This window comes from Chelonia mydas, chromosome 4, assembly GCF_015237465.2.
Source record: "Chelonia mydas isolate rCheMyd1 chromosome 4, rCheMyd1.pri.v2, whole genome shotgun sequence".
In the NCBI taxonomy this organism is placed as follows: domain Eukaryota; kingdom Metazoa; phylum Chordata; order Testudines; family Cheloniidae; genus Chelonia; species Chelonia mydas.
Genome location: NC_057852.1, coordinates 90,247,047 through 90,273,604, shown reverse-complemented (window position 1 = coordinate 90,273,604; position 26,558 = coordinate 90,247,047). Strand labels below are relative to the sequence as shown.

Below are 26,558 nucleotides of genomic sequence, written 5' to 3'. Positions count from 1 at the left end.
GATTCAAGACAAAGATTTGTGTTTGTTTTCCCCTGAAGGAGGAAGAGGCAGTCAGAAAAGATTGAGTAACCCTAATCTGCTTTAGAACTTTTGAAATTTAAGCTTCATTTGTTTCTTAAGATGGACTTTGAACACAAACCTAGGTCTCTAATCACAGACTCTGGCTTTAAGGATCCTAGGTTCTATTCCTGGTTCTGCCATTGTCTCACTGGGACCACAGGCAAATCACTTATCCCTTTTTTTGCTTTTTTATGGTGCATAAATGAGGCCTGCGCAATTTTTTTGACTGACTTTATTTTTAGCAGTCAAAATATCAGGTTTGGTTTTCCTTGCTTTTGCTAAAGGACCTCTGGGAGGAATCAGAGAATGTTTATTGTAAGATCTAACAGCTTCATTGAAAAGACAAAGGTGCTGAAATTAAACAAAATATTCCTTTATCCATAATGTTATTGGAATTATATAGATGTTAGCAAAAACAACTAAAACCAGACTTATAAAAACAGTTTAACTAGAAATCACTTTCCTGCTCAGTTGTTCAACTTTCACTTTCTTGGCTCTTGAGAAGTTACCATTTCACTAATTTTCCAATCATCACAGAGTTTCAGGCCTAGAATATTTTTAATATGAAAAAGAAGCAGGGAAAAAGAAGTCTTTTTAAAAAAAGAGAGACCTTTCAAGCCTTTTTTATATAACATACAGCAGCAAAAAAGACCATAGCTTATTCCACTCCCTCCTCTGCCCCCTCCCTCCATCTTGCAGGTGTCCTTTATCCTAATTGTCTCCATTTATCTATCTACAAAATGGGTATATTTACCTGTTTCACTGTTCTTTAATCCTTCTAGTATTTTTTCAGTAGCTACACATGAAAAGTACTGTGGAACTGCTAAATATTATTTAGAACATTGTTTTTGTAAAGCAAAAACACAACTAAAATTTATATATTCCTTTCTGTAAGTCCATCACTGCACCTTCCCTAAAATATGATAGTTGTAAGTTATTTTTCTATATTAAAGTTAAAAAAAAAACGCTCTCTTTACTTTTAAATTCATTCTTCAAACTAAAAAAAAAATGTATCTACTCAGAACATAGCATATTCAGTCAGATGCTACTGACCAATTATAGGCTGCAAGGAGAGTGGTTTAAATAGCTCAGTTTAGAACCATGCAAAAAGAAAATAATCCAAAACCCACATTTATTTAAAAAAAAAAAGTCAGTTTCTTAGGAGTCAGCTGCTGAAGAATCAGTATTAGAATGACTAGTCTTTTAAAAATTAAGGGCATACTCCGTAATCTTGATTTCAAGTTTGACTATTTTAGAACAAGCAAGCTAAACATTACAAAAATCTTACCATTTATAGATAAAAATAAAAAAAGAAAGTACCAGGCCATAAACATCTAAGCCATAAAAAGCTACACAGGTATACAGTATTGCAATAAAGTGACTGAGCATCTCTTTTTTGTCTGAAAGAATATTTTCACTGGAGGAAAACTAGTCTAGTGATTACATGAATCACTAAAAATACAGTGCCTTCAATTACCATAATAATTTTTCCACTAAGAAAGGAAGCGTTATTCAGTTCAAACATTGTTTTGAAAGGGAAGAAGGCCAGTTCTAAAGATGTACTCATTAGAAAACACTGATCCTGCAGCAATCCTATTTCATGTTAAAAACAAAAGAAAAAATTCAGCAGTCACTAATGCAGATGTATGTGGCTAATGGATCTTTGCTTTTATCTTTTGATTCATACTATAAGTTGTTTTGTTTATCCTTCAAAATATACTAAAAACTGAATTGCAGTGAATCAATATAAAACCTAAGCTAAATATTTACTAATGAAATGTCGTCATTATATACAATGAAGTTTTAAAATAGTATTTAAGCTACACATGCTTAACTGTGAGCAAGTGCTTAAACCCATCCCTATTCAGCAATGGGACGTAAACACATGCTTTGATTTCCATGAGGATTAAGCATATGCTTGAGTGCTTTGTAGAATCAGGGCTATAGGACTGGTGAAGTGTCTTTTTATGTGAGGTCCTATGTTAAATCTGCCTCTTATCTACCCAGGTTGAGCAGACTAGACGCTTCTCTGAACTAATGCCTAGTGCTGCACAATTAACAGACCCATTCAACTGGTTCTTTTCAATGGTTCAAGGCGGTTTTCGATTTTCTTCAGCAAAACCATAAAATAAAAAGGGGGAATATTTTCCATTTGGGATTCATTCTACCCCACTGGAATGAGAACAAAGACTGGAAGGTCTAAAGCTGGAGATGGACCAGTTAATGAAATTGCACCTCATGATTTAGAAGTTTGCTTGTGGTATGCAAAACCAAAAAAATGGTTCATTACAGTTTTGCTGTCTTTAAGTTTAACACGTTGTACAGTTTGCCTCAATTGACTGACCACAACAAATGCTGGTATATCCCATCTGATTTTAATGAGAGGCCTTTCTAATTGAAGGCATTTTATCCTTCCAAACTGCTGAAAATATTTACATCAGGACGGCACAGTGCACATTTTGTCATACTGGACTTATTCAGTTATTCATTTTCTTCAGTTAAGTTACTTCAGCTTCTAGTGTATTCACTGGCACATGGTGTGGGCTCAGTATAACACAAATGAGTAGATTAGAAGAGTCAAATTACTGAAAATTGTAATAATCAAAATGTTAGATAATATTATTATAGGTGCCATCTGTGTGGAGCTCTGATAAGAGCATTAGTCCTTTTTTATAAATATACTGTCCATGCAGCCTTAACTGAAGTTTCTCCCAAAGGGTAAAGTTGCCCTTCCTCACACATACCAGAACTTTCTGCAGGGAACTCTATGGTGGCTATGGTCAGAAGTGAGACTAGTCTGTGGTCATCTGTGCAGCTTGCTGATGGTCACTATTACAGCCTGATTCAGTCCTTCCAACAGAGGATTTGTGGCCAGTAGATATCTGTAACTTTGGAGCCAGCAGCTACACCAATCCCAATAATACCCTGCATGCTGGGCTACATGGAGATGGCATGGAGCCAAGCTGTGCAATATGCAGAAGATGCAGAGTCCCTTGAATAATCACTGCTGCAGTCCCCTTCTCTGCTCTTCTGCAATGTTGGATGCCATCTGCAAGTCCAACCCTCAGGATGAATTTTCCTGAGTGCCAAGATTTGCCTTCATTTACACTCCCAAGGCTGCATCAAGGCAGGGATACTAAAGGCCTGCAGTTAAGGCCCCAGTTCCTGGAGTCATGTGATTACATCAGAATCTAAATGTTCATTAAAAACAAAAAAGCATTGAAAATGTGACCTAAGTGTAACCCAGGCAGAGACATCTGTCTGGGTCTGAAGACCGGCTGGAACAATAACTCAGAGGGGGTGAACCTCCCCATTCCTCTCAATAGGTTAACACACTGCTGAGAGAGGAGCCTGGCTCTGGTTACCCATATACAGCCCTAAGGAAACCAGTGGGCCAAATTCAGATCTGGGCATAAGTGAGTAAAAATCCCTTGATTTCAATGGAGTTGCTTCCACTCATGCCAGGTCTGAATTTGGCCCATTGAGTTTGGAAGGGCGGAGTTAGGGGATATGGCCCCTAACCATCCAATTTAGTAATGGCTTTAGGTTTAAGGCCATTGTCTTTGTTTCTGTTCTCCTTTTGAGGAACGAACATTTTAAATCAGATGACAAAACCTGGAAATATAGTCTTCTGGTTGATTTTACCACATTGGAAAGGGAGTTTACTATGGACTTTCTCATAACCACTGAGCACTGAGTACCAGTCTGCTAGGAGACAGGCCTATGGACTCTCTTTTAACCACTAGTCATGTGATGCCAGACTGAAAACACCTTCTACTGTGAAGTTCTATGAAGGGCCCTCACAATTGGCACTATATGGTATGTCTACACAGCAATTGAACACCCAGAGCTGGCCGGGGACAGCTGACTCAGGCTCATGGGGCTGTGGCTGTAAAATAGATGTGTAGATGTCAGGGTGACCAGATGTCTAATTTTTGACCAGAACACCCAGTGGAAAAGGGACCCTGCTGGCTCCGGTCAGCACCACTGACTGGACCGTTAAAAAGTCTGGTCAGTGGTGCTGCGGCGCTAGGGCAGGCTAGTCCCTACCTGTACTGGCTGACACCCCGCTGCTCCCCTGAAGCAGCCAGCACGTCCAGCTCCTAGGTGCGGGGGCCACGAGGCTCTGTGCACCGCCCCCACACCAAGCACTGGCTCCACACTCCCATGGGCCGGTTCCTGGCCCATGGGAGCTGGGGGCGGTGCCTTCGGGTGAAAGCGGTGCATGGCGCCTCCTGGCCCCCCCGCCTAGGAGCCGGACCTGCTGGTTGTTCACTACTTCCAGGGCATGTGCAGCGTGATGCTAGCATAGGTACAGGAAGTAGGGATGCGGGGGGTGCTTGCTGCATCTATGCCCTGTTCCCAGCCCTCCACCCCCCCAACACCTCACCTCACCCGAGGCAGGCTCGGGTCCTGGCTGCTGGCCCTGGGGCCCCATGCCAGCTCCACCCCTGCTCCCAGGCCTCTGCTTCTGGGGCCTGCTGGCCCCACATGTGGGGCTCTGCTCCTGGGGCCCTAGCTGCTGGCCCCATGTCCACGCCTGGCCCCATGGCCGGGGCTCTTCTCTTGGCCCCGCACGTGGGCTCCTGGCTGCTGGCCCCTGCCCGGGGCTCCGCTGCTGGCCCCATGCCCTCCCCCAGCTGTGGCCTCAGCCCCCTTACCCTGTCCAGGTCCCCCACTCCCAGAGACACAGCACTGCTCCCAACCTCAGGGGGTGGGGACACTGGGGTAAGGGGGCTGGCTTTCAGCACCCCCCACTACTAAAAATGTTCCAGTACCACTGGGTGCCAGGACAGGCAGGCAGCCTGCCTTAGCCTCCCTTCTGCACTGCACTGACTGGGAGCTGCCCATGAGGTAAGTCCATGCCCCAACCCTGAGCCCCAACCCCCTGCCCCAGCCCGGAGCCCCCCCATATCCCTCATCCCTGGCCCCACCCCAGAGCCAGCACCTGCAGCCCAGACACCTTACCTTCTTCCCTGCCTCAATCTGCATCCCACTCCCACACTCCGAATCCCTCGGCCCCACCCCCCAGCCTGGAGCCCCCTCATGCACCCCAAACCCTTCATTCCCCAGCTCCACTCCAGAGTCCTCACCCCCTCTTGCACCCCAACTCCCTGCCCCAGCCTGACCCCCCTTCTGTACCCTGAACATCTCATTTCTGGGCCCACCCCAGAGCCTGCACCCCCAGCAAGAACCCTCACTCTCTCCCGCACCCCATTTCCTGCCCAACCCAGTAAAAAAAAAAATCTCTCTTTTAATTTGTCTTACTTTCTAAATTACCATTTGAAATCTAATCAAGTGAGAAATAGAGGTTGGCCATAATAAAAAAGAGAAATTAAAAGACACCAAACTAAAAATCACCACTTGTTATGAATTAACCAAATAAGCATCAGGGTGAGAGATACACTTTTCATGGGTTGAGCAATCACAGCATTAAACATGTTTCTGTCAGACAAATTAATAGCACATGTTGTGTCAAAAACGAAAATAATTATAGGAGCAAACTTACTTTTAAGTTTAGGAAGAGCTTAGATGCCGAAAGCCTGTAAATCTAACGGGAGATGGATTGAAATTCACACCAATACACTCTACAGTGAATAAAGTGGGTTTTCCATCTTCTGAAATGTCTATGCTAATCAGGGCCAGATTAACCTTTTGTGCGCCGGGCTCCAGTGGCGAGCTGGAGCCGGTTCGCTGGAACCGGCTGTTAAATTTAGAAGCCCTTTTAGAACCGGTTGTCCCATAGGGACTATAGTTGTCCCATAGTTCTAAAAGGGCTTCTAAATTTAACAACTGGCCAAAAGTGGCGCCTTAGGCGCTGACTCCATGGGTGCTCTGGGGCTGGAGCACCCACGGGAAAAATTTGGAGGGTGCAGAGCACCCACTGGCAGCTCCCCGCCATGCCACGCACCCGGCCCCAGCTCACCTCCGCTCCGCCTCTGCCTCCTCCCCTGAACACGCCGCCCCGCTCTGCTTCTCCGCCCCCGGGCTTCCCGCGAATCAGCTGTTTGTGCGGGAAGCCTGGGAGGGTGAGAAGCAAATGGCGGCTTCGCACTCAGGCCCAGGGAGGGGGAGGCAGAGCGGAGGTGAGCTGGGGCCGGGGCGTCACCTGGAGGGCCGCCCGCACTGCAGCAGGTTACCGGGGTGGGGCAGCACAGGGGAATCCCTCCCCGCCCCAGCTCACCTCCGCCTCCCTGGGCCTGAGCGCGAAGCCACCGCCTGCTTCTCAGCCCTCCCCGGCTTCCCGCACGAACAGCTGATTTGCGGGAAGCTGGGGGGTGGGGTGGGGGGCAGAGAAGCAGAGCAGGGCAGCGCGTTCAGGGGCGGAGGCGGAGTGGAGGTGAGCTGGGGCCGGGCGCGGAGCTGCCGGTGGAGGCTCTGCACCCACCAAATTTTCCCTGTGGGTGCTCCAGCCCCGGAACACCCACGGAGTTGGTGCCTAAGGTGCCACTTTTGATGTGATCAGTGGGGGCAGCAACCGCTCCCCCTGCTCCCCCCTAGCTACGCTCCCCTGCGCCTAGGAGCCAGAGGGACCTGCTGGATGCTTCCTGGGAGCTGCCCCAGGTAAGCACTGCCGGGCCTCCCCAGCTCGCCCCCCGGCAGGTCCCTCTGGCTCTTAGGGGCGGGGTGGGCACCCACTACGGTGGCCCATGAGACCCTCCTGCCCAGTTCTGGGGGAAGTCAGGGGACAGGGGTAGATGGGGCAGGGGTCCTGGGGGGGCGTCAAGGAACGTGGGGGGTTGGATGGGGCAGGAGTTCCGGGGGGCAGGGGTGGGCCACGACCCCCTCGTGGGGTGAGGAGGGAACCAGTTGTTAAGATTTTGGCAGCTCATCACTGCCCGGCTCCAAACATATTTGTGGGCCCCCATGGAGGCAATGGAGCATGGCATGGGGAGGTCCGTCCCCAGAGCAAGGGGTCAGCCAGAATCAATGGGGCATGGCATGGCAGGGGCGGCCCTGCTCCGCCCAGCCCGGTGCAAGGGCACTATTTACAAACTGGCAGTTGCCAGATGCAAACTGGCCCGCCCAGCCCTGTGCTGCCAGCATACCCCTTCCCCTTGGGGGCAGGCCCATGCTGTGCCACACATCCCCCCTGCCCAACACGAACACCCTCCCCCCAACTCCCTATGGCAAGAGCTTCCCTGAACCCGCTATGCCCAGTGCCCCCCAGGCCTCCTTCACAAATGCACAGCATCCTGTACGACACCACCCCTGCCCAGTGCCTCCCTTACCCACAGCCCCACCACAAGTGCCCAGCACCCCCCACAGAACCCCCACTCCCTAGTGTCCCAACACACACATGTTCCCCGCCCCCTCGCAGCCCAGCACACCACCCCAGACACCTCCCCACCCAAGAGACCCACTCCTCCACGCCCTGCCTCTCGGCCGCACTCACCAGCTCTGCTTGGAGCCGAGTGTGTCTGCCAGGTGGAGCTGGCAGTGCAGCCAGGGCTGGTCCCGGGGCAGGGAATTGCTCCGGACCCTCAGGAGTGGCGCAATCAGCCAGGCCAGGCTCCCTCAAGACCCACTTGCCTGGAGGGGCCCAGCAAAGCCCCCACCCACTGTCCCTCCTCCCCCACAAACTGACCAAGACTGGCCAGGCTTCTGCACCAGTCCCAGGCGGCTCAGCTCCGGGGAGACAGGCGGGGCCCCATAGGTGATGGGAATCAGAGACTGCCCGGAGCGGGAGGTGCACTGGGGTCTGGCCAGGGGGCAGAGAGGAGCTGACAGGTGAGGCCAGGGGCTGGAGAAGAGCCCTTGGCCAGCTGGTGGGCAGGCCAAGAGGAGCAAGTGATGGGTGAGGGGGAGCCAGCAGGCTGGCGGGGTCTCAGGACACAGTGCAACTGGAACAGGCTGGGGCCCCTTCTGAGCATGGGCCTGGCTCCATGGCACCACTGACGCTATTGTAAACCTGGGACTGTTGGTAATGCAGGTTATCCAGATGTACAGTTAATGGGACAATGTGTGGGGCTGGCCTGAGCCGCCTGGTGTCACCACTAGCCTGAGCCCCGCACCACCGGGGCTAACAGCTCGAGCCCCACCACCCAGTGCCTCATGTTGCCAGGCCCCCCGCCAACGTTCCTCTGCACCCCACTAAGGGGGTGCACTCCACTTTTTGGCAAAAACTGTGCATTTGCTCTGTCTGCTTTTGCCAACTGACAAGGCTGTCCCTAGGGGGGTGCAGGGCCCGGGACAACCCCCCCCCCGCTCCCACACCATCCCTTCCCCCAAGCCCCAGCCTCCATCTCGCCTCTTCCCACCCTGCCCCACTCCACCTCTTCCCGTCCCTGATCCGCCCCCTCCCCACCCCCATTCCACCCCTTCCCCCAAGCCACAGCCCCAATTCTTTCCAACTTCTGCCCCCTCCCCCGAGAAACACAGGGAGCTGGGGGTGGGGGCAGAGCGGCCTGGGGCCGGATCGCTCGCTGCTGCTGGCACCAGGCTCCCTGCTAACTCCCCCAGGCTGCCCTGGACCCTGTGTCCCAAAGTGTGGACACCCCAAAGCACAGGGCCCAGGGCAGTTGCCCCGGTCCCTCTATGGATGGGATGGCTCTGCCAACTGATGATCAGTTAGCAGGAACAAACGGGACAAATGTTCAGTTTTGCCAAAAAAGTTGAGATGTCTGGGGCAGGGCTTAAAAAGGGGACTGTCGTAGCCAAAACAGGACATATGGTCACCCTATGTTCAGTGGGCACCTAATAAAACTACAAATTCTCTTCGTCTCCTATCAGATGATAATATTACAGATAACATGTTCTATATATTCTCTCTCAGGAGAAAAGTTAAATTAAAGGATTAATCTTGGCTTTCAGCACATTCATTAGTTAAATTGAAAAGCAAGCTTGTTACATAACCAATCCTATGACAATTATATCTATCTCCTCAAAGTTCAGAGTGGATTTGTCACCAAAATGAAGGGAATCCATCCATGGAGATGAAAAGTGCTTTGATGCGCTAGAAATCTCCCATGCACTGCAGCAATTTTCAAATTAACTATTTCCCCCCACAATAATACTTCGCACTTAGATAACACCTCCAAAGATCTCAAAGCACTTCAACATTAATAAATTTTGCTTTACAGTCTCCCAGCGAGGTAAGGAAACAAATACTGTTCACAGATGGGGAAATTGAGGCAAGAGGTTAAATGACTTGCTCACAATTATATAGGTAGTCTGTGGCAGAAGTAAGATCTAGACAGAGCTCGTGATAGTCACTCCTAAGCTTTAACCAAGAAGCCATCTTCTTCCTATTGATTATATGTAAAAAGGCAGAATTATTTAACCTGGGTAAAGATCCCATAGTTTAGCCGATGCCACAGTAGCTCAGTTGGGAGAGCGTTTGACTGAAAATCTAAAGGGTCCCAGGCACTGGCAGGCCTCTTTGCTTCATTTACAGGTCAGACTGGATGATCGCAGTGGTCCCTTCTGTCTTTATAATTTATAAATAACACTTGTCTACTACAAAAGTGAGACAATTTGGGGGTCTTGTCTGTATCACCTCTGAATTGTAGATGATTTTATGAATTGTATCATGAAGTTACTGTGTCATGGAAAGCCTATATGTATGTGGATCCAGTCTGAGTTTGCAGGCTGTGTCGTATTTTTGCCAGGCCAGAGAATGGTGAGTCATCAGCACTCAAGGTCTGATCAGATTCAAAGTAAATAGCTTGGGACAATGGGTTTGCTGTAGCTGGGAGAAGACACTCCCTCCTCTTGTCTGAAGGGGGGTAGGCTGGAAGTAATGGAAAATTACCAGGAGGAGGAGAAAAGGAGGTGATCCCCATTTTGCACCAGATTAAGATGAGGGAGGCTGTTGCAGGGACAGAGAGGAAAGGAGGTAGAGGACTCCACCAGTCTGCCTGCCTGCCTGATGGCACACAGATGATCCCCCAAGGACGCCCAATGGAAGGGTGAGCTATTGAGGGACACTGCATTTATGCTGTTGTATTGTTCTGTATGATCTATTACTCTCCTGTGCTTTACAGGATTAAGGATAAAAGAGCATAAAGATGTTAGAGTGGGCAATGTGTGAGTGTGCTGACTGCTTCACAACAAAGAGTTAGGGCCAGTCTACATTTTAAATGCAACAGCCGCGCCGCTGTAGTGCTTCATAGAAGTTGCTACCTCTACTGATGGGAGGAGTTCTTCCATTGGCATAGGTACTTCACCTCCCCGAGAGGGGGTAGCTCCGTCGACATAGTGGTGACTATACGAAGGGTTAGGCTGGTTTAACTGCATTGCTTAGGGGTGGAGATCTGGAGGAGCGGTGTGTTTGAATATTGGGGAGTCTGAAGGATCAGCATTGTGCCCAGAGGGACTAGGATAGCAGGTCCCACCATCTGAGGGTGAGGGAGTGTGCCAGACAGAAGATCCGCACCATGACAACATGCCTAGAAACCCTGAGACTGGGGCAATAGCTGGACTTGGTTCAGGCTCCAGGGGCTTGAAACACCCTGGGAATCTAGAGCACAGAGGCCTGGATTCCCCTCCCAGCAGTCCTAGTGGGAGGCCAGTAAAGGATGCTAGCTAGGATCTGTCACAACCATTTGTTCAAATTAGTACATACAGACATGCACCAGACACACAAGCTATCCTCAGATTAACTTTTACATTCAGTTTTATTTTTAAAACCAATTTCATAGATTCATAGTTTAAGGCCAGAAAGAAACATCCAATCATCTAGTCTGACCTATGTATCACAGGCCATTAAATTTTACTCGGTTATGCCTCTACTGAGCCCAATAACTGGTGTTTGACTAAAACATATCTTCCAAAATTGCACCCAAAGGCAGAGAATTCACCACTTCTCTTGGTAGTTTGTTCCAACGGTTAATCACCCTCACGGTTAAAAAATGGTGCCTCATTTGAATTTGTCAGGTTTCTGCTTCTAACCCTTGGTTCTTGTCATGCCTTATTGTGCTAGACGAAAGAGCCCCATAGTACCCGGTATTTTCTCCACGTAAAGGTACTTACACACCATAATAGAATCACCTCTCAATCTTCTTTTAAACTAAATGGACTGAACTAAGTCTCTCACTGTAAAGCATTTTCTCCACTCTCAAATCATTTGTGTGGCTCTTTTCTGCACCTTCTCCAATTTTTCAACACCCTTTTTAAAGCGTGGACACCAGAATGAGATGCAGTATTTCTTGCACTGGGCTCACCAATGCCATATACAGTGGTAAACTCACTTCCCTACTCCTGCTTACTATTCCCTGTTTATACAGTCACGGAATGAGTTAGCCCTTTTTGCCACTCATATTCAGTTGCTTGATCACTAAGACCCCTAAATCCCTTTCAGCATCATTGCTTTCCAGGATACAGTCCCCCATTCTATGAGTATGGCCTGCATTCCTTGGCCTAGGTATTTACAAGGGGGACTTTGGCACCAAACTGCCACTTTAGGTACCTAAATCCAACATTTAGATGCCACTGGCATTCAAAAAACCACCCCTCAGAAGCTCCCTAAATTCCCTAGGCACCTACTGGTTAACTCCCTTAGGTGTCTAAATTTGGCCAGCAGGCATGTGCAAAGCCATCTAAGTCCTGACAGCACTGAGCAGCTCAGCACCTAACTCATGGGTAAACCCTGGTAGGATTCACAAACTAGGCGTTCCTCTACCTTTCTTGCCTGTGGTGCCCAAGCTGATAGGCGCTCTCAGAGATCACTTAAGTGCACACCTACTGGATTGGGTCTCACACAAAACAGTGCTGCTGTCACTGTATAGCCCAGTAGTCAGAGAACTCACCCAGGATGTGAAATACCCAGGTTCAAATCCCACACCCCCCCTCGCCCCCGCTCTGAATTAGGAGGGACCTGAACTTGAGTCTCCCACCTCCCAGGTGAGTGCCCTGAGCTATGGGGCATTCTGGGGGTGGATGAGTCTCTCTTGTTGAAGCTGTTGAACTTTGTATGAAATACTGAAATATTCATTGGATCAAGAGCAGGAACCCGGGTCTCCCAGGTGAGTGCTCTTACTGCAGGACTATAGAGTCACTAGCACTCTCTCTTTGGCCCAATGAATATAATCAATTATTTTAACATTCCAATCATGGGAAGGGTCCCACCAGGTTTCCATAATGCCAATTATATCCAGTTTCTTCTCAGAAATAAGAATTTCCAATTCCTCTTCCTTCTTACCCTGGCTCCTAGCAGTGGTATTTAAGCAACTGAAAAAATTCTTCTCCTCACATTCTTTGCCATGTCTATTCAATTTGTTCCTGCCCTGGTGCACTTGAGTTTGTATCACATATGCCTCCTTAGCAAAACCCCCTGCGTTGTGAGTTTAATGGCCTTCCAGAGGCTCAAGCTGTTCTCCAACCTCGCAGTCATGCATAAAGAAGATTTCTGCCCTCTGCCGCACCCATACAATCCCATTAACATCAGTAGTATTGCGTGTGTTGTAAGTCCACAGAGAATTTAGCCCTATATTGTTTTTGGCGCAAACACCACACACTGAGGATATTTTTGTTGACGTGGGATGCTGACACAAACTGGATGGAATATTTTATTTGCACTACAGCTTAAATAATGGCATTTAGCGTTCTTCTGTACACAGGAACATTCTGTTTTTGCAGGTGGCTTTGTACATTAATTCAACAAGTAAAACTGTAAATGTCAGTGTAACAATTCTATTTACATCATGCTGTCAGGCTTAATGACACAGCTTCAAAGAACCACTGTCTACAGACCTCTAATATAAAGCCACAGTATTCAGCTCCACACCTAGCCAAAAAATATTGTTGAAATGTCTCTAAAGAGACAATTACATTTCACACCACAAGAAGAAATGGATTGCTATTATGTGAGACAACAACATCTTGTACTCATCTGTGATAGTATCTGTTACCTATAGGTAATTTAGCCCTTCTGTACATACCACATATAATACCAGTAAGTCTTCTGAAGGCCCTCCCTGGAGCAGAGATGGCAGCCATCTCAGTGCGCATGACTATTATACAGGTATCATTGACACCACTGTGCTACCCACCTCTCTGTAAAACGACTAGGCAGTTTTCTCTAGGAATTGTCTATATGGAGAATTAGTGCGTATCAATCCGGTGTGTAAACCTACAGCGCACTGGCCTGCCGCTTACTCCCTGGCCGTGTGGACTGCTGGTGCACATTAAAAGTTCCGTAGTAGTGGCGTAGTAGTGGAGACAAAGACCAAAAGAGCAAAATCCAACAAGGTTTCTTATTAAGACAACAATCTTGTAGCTCCAGAAGCACTTGCAGCAGCAGCAGCCCCTGACCCAGCTGTGACACGCACCCACTTACATTTTCTGCTTCCTGTTGGTTTTTCGTAAATCAAACACTACTACTCCCAGTACACAATACTGGATACAGCAACACTATTGTAGTGTGCTTTGATCGACTCCCATTTCAAACATAAAAGCATTCGGCAGCATTTACCCCAGCTGAGGTCTGTAGTGTGTGAAGCCCACATACACAAACTAGGAGTTTTCAAAGTGCAAATTCAAGTTAGGATTTTGTGGTCCAGAACAGGCAAATTAATCCTCAATACTTCAAAGAGATGCATCAGTGCAGAATGTTACACCCTAACGGCATCCCAATTAAGCCAATGGGGCTTCATGCAAGTGCAAGGGTCTGCACTGATGCATCTGTTTGCAGGATCAAGGCTGTGGACAGGTGTGAGGATCAAGCAGAGAGCGTGGGTAGGAAAGTTATTAGCAGCAGGCTAGGAATGTTGTACCAAGTCAGCTTGTAGAAACACAAAGGAAAAGTGCCCACTCGGTGCCTTATTCTACAGTTTTCACTGAGGCAACATTTCCACCAATTTCAATTGAGATTGTCAGCTCTTTGGGAGACTGTCTTTGCTATGTGTTCTGTACAGCACCTAGCTGATTTGAGGCTCTAAGCAAAGATATAAATAATAATGGGAACTTGGCTTGAGTAAGTAGTAAGGCAGGGAGGGGGAGTGCACTGAAAGATTCTGCAACCTAAGCTCATTTACAGCATGTCACTTACCTATTTCAAACCGTGCTTGAAAGCAGCGTGCCGTGCAACAGCTGAACTGGTCTCTTTCTGACCACACACACTGTAGTGTCCTTTTCCTGAAAAGAAGTGTCTTCCCCTTTCTCCACTTCAGTCGTAGTTTAAACATGGAAAAAACCCAAACATACTTACCTATAAGATGGGTAGGGGGAGGAAGGAGGAACAATAACCCGAGATACCTATTGACCTTTCATTAAACACCATCCTCTTAAAAGCATCATTTCCTTCTAAACAGATAGAATGTTTCCAATACACACAGATTTTGTTCAGTTGTCAAGTCCATTTCAAGTAGGATGCTTGGCCACTGAAGCAGTCAATGTTGCTAGCCTAGCTATTTCAGAAAACCTAGGGGGGTACATATCTTTCAATTAATTTTTGTTTTGCTAAGTGAGTTCAAGTAACACATAGGCAGAGCACCATTTCTATGAAAATTAAAAGTTTGCTCTGGCTATTCATTTATGCATGAGGAGTACAGTGCATAAAGGGGGTAGGGGGAGAAAGGGGCCTGAAGAGATATATACACACACAAAAAAGGCTCTTATTTTAACAACATCCATTGCAAGTTAGAAAACAGTATTAGGTGAACGTATAAATACGTCTCAGTTTGGTTCAGATAAACCCCAAAAGCTCAGATGAACAAGTGCTGCTTTATTCTAAAAGATCTACTTGCAAACCCAAAGGTAAAAAGAAAAAGCCCTTGGTTTGCTGACCTACACTGCATAGTACAAGGCCTATCTGTTTGGTAATGCTTTTGCCGGAGGACTTGTGCCTCTTTTTGTTTCTTTATGCTGTCTAGCAAAGGCCTAATTTTTTTTTTTTGTTTAAATCTTCTCCTTTACAAATTCAGGCCTTGTCTATTGTAGAAAACTATAACGAGTGGAAATCTAGTTGAATGAAACCAAACACACAACCTAAAAGAGGGAAACACCCCTGCTCAGCAAGATGTCTCCTCAGCGAATGGATGCTGAGCATCTTTCTCCACCCTGTGATATACTGAATCAGTCTTTTGTATTTATTGGCAGACAGGGTGATCCCCTGTCTGTTACAATGTTCCTTTTTACCTCCAACTGTTTTTGATACTTATAGTTTATCTTAAAGGTTTTCCATTGGCTTTTCTGTTGTTATTGCAATGGCGGACAGTTGAGCGATACATTACGTAATTGGCTAGCCAGGAAGGGGTGACAACTCTCAACTTCTTGAATGGACCATCACTGAGCCCTGGCTCACTTTTACTCCAAGACCATAAGGGCATAATTTTTGATATAGTTACCTTATTCCTTAAATATTTCCCATACACACATCTTGCAATGATTGTGAGCATTGGTAAATTGCAAGCTTTTGGTAGAGACCTCACATGCTACCCTTCATGGATAAATACCGGAAGTGATGTATTAGGTGCAGTGAGTTTGTCAGGTCTGAGGCAGGAGTTGTTTGTAAAGAAGAGTGGAACGCTTTGTCTGCAGGCATCAACGGTCCTCTGTGCACAGTATTTAACGTAATTAATTTACAAATGAATTTGTGAAGATCAGCCCAAAATTTCAGTGCTCTTTCCCTTCAGGGAACATAAGAACGGCCATACTGGGACAGACCAAAGGTCCATCTAGCTCAGTATCCTGTCTTCCAATAGTGGCCAATGCCAGGTGCCCCACCGGGAATGAACAGAACAGGTAATCATTAAGTGATCCATCCCCTGTCGCTCATTCCCAGCTTCTGGCAAACAGACGCTAGGGACATCATCCCCATTAGAGCTCATCTCACCATGAACATGCTCTAACACATCAAAAAGGCTTTAAGTAAATTAGACTTCATGACGATTTAAAAAAATTCAAAAACATTCAGATCTTTCTTTGAGGTCTTCTGTGTTTGATGAATTCTGCAGAATTATGCTAATTCTGATATAATTTAACGTGTGGGCTTATATCAGTGACATATGTGCACCTAAAGAATGTGATAAGAGCATTTTATAAATACATTACAAACGGTAAAAGGCAGGTGCTTAAGCCACGTATGTGACATGTAAATTTCTTTACACAGCTCTGCCAATGAACCTCAGTCCTGGCCTGCAACACACAATTTTGCTCTCTGAGTCTTAGGCTTCTCTGGAGCAGAGAAAGAAACATCCTGAGTTTTGCAATACCAACAAAGAGAAACTAGGACTAAGACTCCCAAACTATTTTTTGTACATAACCCAAGACAGGAGATGAACTGAGGTCTCCAGAAGTTTAAGGCTGATGCATTAATCCTACACCTACACTTCCCCTACTAACTAACTCATGTGTTTGTCATCAGAGCACAACTCTTACTGTGTATTTAAAGAACATGCACTATTTTTAACTGTCAAAGGTTTCAGCAGTAGCAATCATTTAATGGACTATAGAAATGTGTTCCTACTGCTGACAGAATAACTTTACATTAATGTATTACAAGGGAAATTGCCATTTACATTCAGACATTGTGTCATATTCACAATGCTCCTGATAATATAGAAGCTGTTTGCTTTTCATTTGCGGACATGGATCAGAAAATACTGACAATTTTCAAAGCTTGCCTTGAATTTCAATGCCGCCTCCTTGTAATAGCTAACAGTGAACTACTGTTGGAATACACTAGGTCCCTCACACCACACAAAATATGTTGACTTGTCAAGTGTGTGGAGACTGCAGACTCTCTCCCCTCCCAAAAAGTTTAGCAATGGACCATTATTTTTGATTTTGACATCTGAAGAGAGGATGCAAACACCAGGAAGGAAGTTTTCAGAATCTGTATAAAAATACTCTATAATAGACCTTCCAAAGGGAATATTACAACAGGATACAGTAAAGGAAAACAGGGGAAGGATTTGAAGGGGAGAGGCTCACGCTGTAAATGAAAAATACTTCTGCTGTGTTTGGTGTGTTTTGTTTTTTCTCAGAACTACTTTTGCCTAATGAAAAATGTATCATTAGTGTGTTAACTACTTAAAATAGACTTTGAGCACACTTGTGGAACTCTTAAGTATAGTTAATTTGTACCTTCCTAGTACAAGAAATGTGGAGGTATACTTATAATCAGTGTTGGACTACTCCCTTTAGGCCACCAACATATTGGTGGAAATGGATAGGTTATATCCTGTGTACTAGAATTCAGAAATCTTTGAAGGGATTCCCTCCCATACCCTGAACTAGGAAGGAAAAAAAAAAAAGTAATGTTTCTCAATAAACTGCAGACAAGAAGTCTGGGTCTGGAACTGCTCAATTATATCTGGTCCAAAAAAAAATAATCATGAGTTATTGCACTTTGTGGTAGTGATTTGCATAATATGTATCAATATTCCATAGCACAATATGATCTAATTCAATAGCAAAAGTAATGTGGAATATAAAAGTTTAGATTTTGAATTTGTCTAATTCCAAAATCCCAGTATTTATTTAAGCACGGACAATGTGTTCAGTGCTGTACAAGACACAAAAAGCTTACACATCTAAGAGTTAAAAAGCTAAGAAACAAAATAGAAAAGATAGGATTGCACAAGGAAACACAGAGAAACTTTGTGTTATACAAACTTTTGTTTGTCTTTGTTCACATCTTGAAAGTATCATGGAAGAAGTGAGTCGTAGGGAAGGACTTGAATATGGAGAGACCGATCGCATGGCAAAGAGGAATAGTGAAACTCCTTATAATTATGGAACGTAGCAAATCACTTTAAATCAAACTTTTATAGTTATTGGCAAGATCTCAGAAGACAGGATTAGAAATAGAGCTATGCCAAAGGTCCACAGCAGAACTTCCCTAGTTTGTAACTGGCACTCAATTATTGAACCAGTAGGTTTTTGTCTGAACTTTTTTTCAGGCTCAAAAATGTTGTGCTCAAAATTGGAATTGACATTTGTTGATCTACATGGAGAAATGCAGATTTGTTGAGGCTCAGGTCTTGTTGGTTTGAACTGAGTTTACAGTGAATGGTTAGATGCAGTAAATTATATGGTAGGTATTAGAGGTATGATTAGCAGGAAGCATGTGATCTGAAGGGGTCAACCACAATGCAAATCATGGGTATGCCTTCACAGAATGGGGCTAAGTCCCACTGAACTCTAAGTCTGCGATACAAAAGCAGTGACAGTACACAGTCCTAATGAGAAGCTCTGTTAACCGTGTAAAGCTAAAGAGCCTGCATGTAACAAAAGATTCATCCAGGAAAAGAAACACTGGGAGGACAACGTTAAATTTTCCAGCTGTAGAGCAAATTCAGTTGTCTCTTTTCTTTTAATGAAAGGTCCAGAAGAGGATATCACATCCTTTCTAATTACTTTTATATTTCTGAAGTAAGAAAGCAGACCATACAGGATATACAAACTTTATGAACTAATAGTTTTGCGGAATCAATATGTAGCAAATAGATTCTTAATGATCAAAGGATGAAAAAGGTAAGTAAGTGTAACACTGACAGACCCCGGTTGTCAGCGGGCAGGATCAAACCTGGGACCTCTGGAGGTAAATACATGAGCCTCTACTGCATGAGCTAAAAGCCATATGGCACTTAGAGATTAATGAGTCGGCTCCTCAGCCTTAGAATCATAGAATATCAGGGTTGGAAGGGACCTCAGGAGATCATCTAGTCCAACCCCCTGCTCAAAGCAGGACCAATCCCCAATTAACTCATCCAACCAATTTTTGTCCCATATCCCTAAATGACCCCCTCAAGGGTTGAACTCACAACCCCGGGTTTAGCAGGCCACTGCTCAAACCACTGAGCTATCCCTCCCCCACTGAGCTATGCTAAGTGGTCTCGGTGCCACTATGGGGGACAGAACGCCACACCCAGGAGGTGTGTGGGTTACATAAGCATATAACTTCCCATTAACACGTCCATGCAATAAACATGAGATTATTAATTTATCCTTTAAGTTGCAGTTCTCCTACAACATGCTGCAATTCCCTGCTAAATCACTAGGTGGCATGGGACAGATGAGAGGGTAGACAAGACAAGACTTCTCTAGTTAGAGTTAAGTAGAGGACTCAAGGACAATAAAGTTATGGTGTTTATTAGAGTTAATCCCCTGCCATCGGTCTTCATTTTGACAGCCCACTAGATCTCATACACACACACTCTTCCACAAAATCCCTGGGAAACTATACAGAAATAATGACAGGTTTCAGAGTAGCAGCTCACAAAAGCTTATGCTCAAATAAATTTGTTAGTCTCTAAGGTGCCACGAGTACTCCTTTTTTTTTTTTTGCGTATACAGAAATAGTTTCAAAGGCAGTATGGTTCCCCTCCAAGGGCTTGAAAATGAAGCCTCTCATAAAAAGAAGAGCTATTCCCTCAAGTGGCATTTCTGCAAAGGCTATTCAGTGCTACAGATGGGTCTACTGTGGCAGACTAGTTTGTATAGCGCAGTGCAATTTGTCATATTTATGAAGACAGGAGCTGGATGGGGAAACAGAAATAGGAGAGGTTGCAAAGAGTGGTCTTGGTCCTTAAGAGATAAAATGCATGAAAGAGGCTATTGATTCTGCTTGTTTGTTCAGTCTTTAAGTGACTGATGGAGGGCCAGACCCATCCATCTTTCCCAGCAGAAACCGAATGGGCATCCCCTTAGGGGACAAGTAGAAATGCAAGCAGAAGACTGAACCTTTAAAATAGCCTAGAATGGAGAGAGAGTTTTGCAAGTCAACTAGTCAAAAAACTTACTCTTCGTATTCTTCCAAAACACTGTCTTGTAGAAGGAGCCGTCTTCTGCAACCTTTCGGATTCCTCTTCTGTGCTAAGGTGGTCTGTCAGCAGCCTGCTAAGAAAGCTCACAGGTCACAAATTATCTTTATACCCAGATGCCAATTTTTAGAACCAGATTACAGGATTCAGAATAAAATAAACTCATCTCTTTTCTTCGCTGAAAATGGGAGGGATGGTTAAAATGCTAAAATAATACCTGCCTCCACTTGTGCTGCTTGGTATTTATTCACACAGTCTGCGGGTAATGACACGCCGACAGTGGTATCTGAAAAAACAAAACAAAAAACAAAGCAGATGTTTTGATACCTGAACCTAATTCTCTACCCACCAAGATTATTGGTCCATTCAAGTAGTTTCATGCACTCTATAGTCCCTTGTCTACATGTGTTTATTAGTTTCCACATACAGAAGGAAACGCATTTTGAAAGAAAAAAAGCTTTGAACTTGGTTGTCCCCTCAGAACACCGCTGACATGCAAAGGGTGTGTGCTACCAGAGAAGAGAGGGAAAGAGCCTTGGTACGTGCACTGCCCAGGGCAAGGTTCTAATCAGAAGGTCTACAGTACTGGACTGTCCTGTGCCTCCTGCCGTGCCTCTGAGCTTGAGCAACAGCCATCCCCTCTGTCTGCCAACTAGCACTAGTTGTTGACAGCAGCATAAACACTAGCTGTCCATGTCTCCCTCAGAATAGCTCATGTACAGACACATTAGGAAGGCCTGCTTCCTAGGGCACTCCTATACACAGTGGAATGTTCCTGCCCTTCTGCTTATTTGCATAGATTGGTGGGGGGTCAGAGGCAGCCTAATTTTGACAATTAATTGATCTTCGACTACTAGCGGTAGATATGCCCAATGGCCTGTGATGGGATGTTAGTGGGGTGGGATCTGAGTTACTACAGAGAATTCTTTCCTGGGTGTCTGGCTCGTGAGTCTTGCCCACATGCTCAGGGTTTAGCTGATCGCCATATTTGGGGTCGGGAAGGAATTTTCCTCCCGGGCAGATTGGCAGAGGCCCTGGGTGTTTTTCGCCTTCTTCTGCAGCGTGGGGCACGGGTCACTTGCTGGAGGATTCTCTGCACCTTGAAGTCTTTCTCTTCCCTGCACTGTTTCTCTCTTCCTGTTCATTTGTTTCTGAAGTTCTTTCTTATAATCCTTCACTTGCATTCAGTTTAGACTGGTGATAGGGGACACATTGTGAATGACACAATATTCAATTTACATGTGAACAGATGGAGGGATGGACATTTCGCGTCTGACAAAGCTGTTTTTCACATTTGCTGGTCACTAATACCTTGATACAGCCTTTAAGAATGTATTTTCAGTTATGTATACATAACGTCTTACATAGTATTTGTACATACATTTCAAAATGGTATAGATGACCAGTGTGACACGGGCTTTCATTTGAGCCCTCACATGACATTATTTGGGTAACCAGAATGTACATCCTAGAATCAGGAGATACCTGTGACGCCCTCTGGATCCAGTGGTGCCGGAACCAAGGGAGCCAGGGGGGCCATAGCCCTCTCACTTTTTGAAAATAGACGGGCCTGACCCATTCACTTTTCACCATGGTGAACCCTGCCCCCTTCCCCTCCTCTTCCCCTGGAGGCCCCACCCCCTGGAGCCTGGCCAGTTGTGGGAGCCATGCGGAGCCTCCACCTTCCTGCGGTGCAGGGGGCCCGAAAGCAGCCCCCAGCCCATGTCCCCACCCCCCGGCATCTCTGACCAGCCCAGGGTAGGTGGAGGTGGAGGTGGAGGTGGAGGTAGAGCGTCCGCGCCAGCTCCCCACAGCTGCCCACACAGCTCTTACCCCGACTGAGCTCCAGGGGAGGGGCAGGGCCTCAGAGCCACAGCCCGGCCATGTTAAGAGCCATACAGTTAGCTGTGGGGAGCCACAGCAAGGAGCCTTCACCTGCCTGTGGTGCAGGGGGCGCCCCAAGAGCATCCCGCTGCTCATGTCCCCACCCCCTGGACCTTCCACCCAAGGGCAGGTGGAAGGTCCTTGCTGCGGCTCCCCACAGCTGCCGCGGCAGCTTTTACCATGGCTGGGCTGTGGCTCTGAGGCCTCGCCCCCCAGCCAGAGGAGAGTCGGGGTAAGAGCTGCACGGGCAGCTGGGGAGGAGCCTGGATCCTTCCACATGCCCTGGGTGGTGGACCTAGGGGACAGGGACACAGGCAGGGGGCTGCTTTTGCCCCCCCAGGTCGGGGGGGCATACTCCAGCCTCACTCCGGTTTCCAGCTTGGCCGGGGCCTCTGGAGGAAGAGGAGGGGTGGGGGTGGGATCCCGGGAAGATGCAGGGTCTTGGGGGGAAGTGGAGGGGCAGGGCTATGGAGGACAGAGGCCCCCGGCCCCCCCACTTTTGGGAAGGCTCTGCCACATCTATCTAGACCCTTGCCAGTTGGCATTAAGAGGTTCTAGGGTCACAGTGGCTTTATAACAAAAAGTTATAGAAATACAAGTCTAACCACTTTTACATAGAAAAACCTCATTAGCAAAGCTAGAGAGTGTGCCAGAGAGGAAGCAAAAGAAGAATAGAACATTCTGTAAAATCATAAGCTATAAACAACTGAAAAACATTGACAATGGGGAATTGAGACAGAGAACAACGAGAAACTAAGACACTAGGATTTTTTTCCTGCACATATTAAAACTTAAGTATGATCTATGGTAGCAACAGAGTGAATTGCACTATTATAAACAAAATCTATCTGTTCCTTGTAGGAGTAGGTTTTTAAAAGTAGGAAGTGGAGGATATAAAAGCTAAATGGCGTTCTTATGGTTAGTGTCTGATTTTCCACAAATTTAAGCTAAGTGATTCCCTGATTTTGCTTGTTAAGTAACTAGATGTTTTGGGAAGCCATGTATATTGCAGATTGGATTTACATTCATGATCATTTGATATTGGTGCTAGAACTAGGAGTTCTGGGGGTCCTGCTGCATGCCCTAGCTTGAAGTGGTTTCCATCAGATACAGGGTTTACAGTCTGGTTCAAAGGCTCTCAGCATCTCCACTGTACAAATTGTTCCAGCACCCCTGTCATTTAATGTTGTATGCTACTGTCTTCAGTCACAATTCCTTCCCCTTAACATCTTCCAAATGTTGACTGATATTGTGGCATCTTTATTCCAGATGAAAAGTTAAGTAGACAGCTCCTCTTTAGAATCAATGACTAATTGCTACAAGGCTAGTTGGGCCAGTACTTCAGATCTTTCCTAATACTACTCTTCCCCACCTTAATTTCTTGTCATGCACACCTATACATTATATTCCTTTGTTAATCTTAGGCTTCCATTTAGAAGGACAAACCACTGTTAATGCATTGCAGGCTGAAGCTTTCTGGTTGGGTTCCAGATATCATTGAAAAGTAACCTTCAGCCCACTGAAAATAAAAACAAAACAAATCAGATGTTTTGGAGATGGCATTTTCTGTGCGCCTGAGAAATAAATGTCAATTTGTTCACTTCTCATTTAGGGCCTCATCCAACTCCCACTAAAGTTAATGAAAGTCTTTTTATCAATTTTAATAGGATTTAGATTGGATTCTTGAGATGCTCTAAATTTGACCTCCATAAAATCCCCAGAATCTAGTGAGGAACCTGGATGCCAAATAACAATTCTGTATTTTTATTTTAAAAAACCATGAAGTCTTCCAGAAGTCCACCCCTGAGAAGTTAAACAAACCTCCTCTCTTTCAACCCCAGTAGCAACTCATCTTGTGGAAACTTCCCCAAAACAATATTTTAGCCTGATGTGATTATGCTGCTAAGTCTGCAGCAGCAGCTGCTAACTAATAAGCCTTCTTCCAAGTTAGGAAGCTGAGGTAGATATAAGAAGGTGAAACATCCCATTCCCTGGCATTCCTTTGCTTGGGATGGGAGAAGCGCAGCTCATTCTCATTGTTTCAGGGGTTTGATAGCTGCAGGCTTCTTCATTGACTCTGACGAGGCAAATGAGGCTGAATGTGACAAACTGTAGAAACTCTGTCTGAACGTAAAAAGGAAAGCCAGAACATAATGTTCTCTATCTTCAGGTCACTGTATTATGACATCTTCGTTTTTCTTTCTTTCATCTTTACTGGAAGCTCTCAACAATTAGTTCTTTATGCCACTATTATTACCACAGGCCTGTTGGCAGTTTGTCAAGAGAGAGCCAAAGTACTCATTTGAATTACTAAAATAACATGCTCTTTAGAATTCTCTGCCTTCAAGTACAACTAGTTCTACCTCTTACCCTCCTCTGCTGTTGGACTGCACTTTCTCCTGCTGAGTCAGATCTTCTCTGGGCAAACTGGGCCTATAGACATTTTTCACTTCACTTCAGTGGATGCATGTCATCAGTCTGTAGAATTTTTGACTCCCAAGGACATAGAAGATGTGGAAGACAAAGTCTAAAATCTGCTTATTCTACCTTCATTATTTTTGTTCCTGGTCTACAAACACGTTGATGTAACTAGAGAAAGTCTGAATGGAAAGAGGTGCTTTGTTTTACAGATGATCCTTTTGCTTTGCTTATTAATGATTTATTGAGTGATGTATTTAGTTCTTTTTACAGATAGGCATGGTTCTTGGAGATTTTTGTTGAGGAGATGTGATTTATAACCATTAATATGTCTCAATGGAGCCATATGAAACACATGAAGAAAAGTAGGAAAAACTGAAAGATTGAGATTTTCCTCTTTCACCATCTGCTGCACCATATATATATGCTTATGTAATTTTTTTCAATGCCTATAATCTCTGTGTTTAGAGTGGTTTAAAGTTCTGTCTTATTTTAAAATAGAAAAGTAAAACCTCTTCACGCTCCATTTGCTGGCCAGCTGGAATGACAATGCCTGTTCCTGCTTATTTAAGAGAATTCAGAGCAGAAGGGGATAGACATCACACAGTTGGTATTCTCCAAGTAAAAGATGTCAATGGGAAACAAGGGAAAGACAGGTTTCAGAGTAGCAGCCACGTTAGTCTGTATTCGCAAAAAGAAAAGGAGTACTTGTGGCACCTTAGAGACTAACCAATTTATTTGAGCATAAGCTTTCGTGAGCTACAGCTCACTTGCTTATGCTCAAATAAATTGGTTAGTCTCTAAGGGAAAGACAGCTTCAAATGGCTTAAAAGCATACAGAGGAGTTATGAATGAGAACTGATTTCAGCCTGACTTCACAAGTCTCCTCTCCAAAGCCAAAATTACTCATTCACTAGCAGTAAGTATCTCTACATAGTATCCAGCAAAAGCAAGTTCTATGACTTTAGAGTGTCATTCTCACCATGGGTGGGAAGTTCCAGTAGGGCCAGAGATTCAAAAACCAAGCTGAAATGTCATTATAATGTAATTATACAATATAATCACAACAGTCATGGAAAAGGAAAGTGCATAGCAGCGGAAAATAGACTGATTGCATTGGAACAACATTTGAGAAAGTAATTCTTCTAGTTTTAAAAAAATATTCTGGTTCTCATTTTTTATGGAGAACCCTGTTGTTCTTTTATTTAAATGGTACACATGAGATTTTGTATCTATTTTTGTGCAGTAGGAGATTCATTTTACTCTCTACACTTACATCAGTTTCCTCGGGTCATTCTCTTTATACTTCTTTCATAATTAAATAATGGATAAGTTTGTTGAAAACTAAATGTTTCTGCCTTTTTCAAGATTATCTGCACAACAGTCCCTGAGAAAGTGTCAGTCTCCATAAAAAATGCTTTCTTTGCTCTAATGCTAGCTAATGAACTTAAAATCCTGTCTTTCTGCCGGTTTTAGGGTCTTCTATAGTATCCATCCACTAGAATGCCTAAGCACTCCCCAGCTACCTTAACATCAGCATGGCAATGTCCCTAATGGACTTCATGGAGTCATTTGCTCTTCTCCTTTCACTGGTCATAGGAAATTGTGTTTGGGGTAGATGCAAAATTTTTCTTTTTTAAATATCCCAGTTATGGCGGTGGAGAGTCTTGCAGTATGCACTAAAATTTTAGACTGCTCTAATCTCTGCTGGGTTTTTTCCCCCACAACTCTATTAACCTCACATTTTGCTTGGGTGTTTATAAACTGCATTGTTAAACCATGCCTATCTGTGTTGGTTGGTTCTGGATGTGAATATGGCAGCTGGGTCCCCCCCATGATGAAAATCAGGACCAGGGTCTTGGACTGGCAGTGGAAGCAGAGTGGGATCCAGTCAGGGACTGGAGCACAGAAGCGATATGCTCCCAGCAGTACATCCTGTTGAGGAGGGCGGGCTGCTGCATTCTGCACAACCTAGGGTCTTTTGACTTGCTTCCACCTTGAGACACAGACACAGCATATTGTGGTAATCCAGTGGGGAAACGATGAATACATGAATACGCTGGGGCCAGACCTTCATTTGTGAGGTAAGGGGAAAAAGTTTCCTAGCAAGCTGAACATGGAAATATTTTTCAGCCCGGATGGTACCTGTTTATCTAGGATAAGTGAAGAATGAAATAGGACTCTGAAGATCATACCACTTTGAAAAACCTGGGTACATACCTGTACTAGAAGGGGAGGTCAATGTTTCAGTCAGTTATTTCCCTCTCCCTACAGGCATTGCTTTGGTCTTGTCCAGGTTTACATGCAGCCAGCTGTTCTTCTTCCAGGTGCTGACTTCTTGTCGGCATTGGGACATCCCTGTGATGGGACTGATTGCATCGGTGGAATTTTAGATATATGGGTGGTGCTTATAGGCATTCTGCTGGTTGGGGAGCCCATGTTGTCTCATAAGCTTTTAATAGATTCATCTACACATTGAAGAGGAAG

At 45.3% G+C, this 26,558-nt stretch overlaps 1 protein-coding gene across 2 annotated transcripts in view; it reads right to left on the bottom strand.

Moving 5' to 3' along the window:
• Window positions 1–26,558, bottom strand: part of LNX1 (ligand of numb-protein X 1) — a 190,323-nt gene that overhangs the window by 103,832 nt on the left and 59,933 nt on the right. Inside the window, exon 3 of one of the 2 annotated variants that reach the window (XM_027833221.3) lies at window positions 19,749–20,055. The gene's annotated coding sequence lies outside the window, so the exon portion shown is untranslated. Of the gene's footprint in view, window positions 1–14,050; window positions 15,641–19,748; window positions 20,056–26,558 lie in introns of those variants that run through there. The other variant, XM_043544363.1, reaches the window with a different exon arrangement.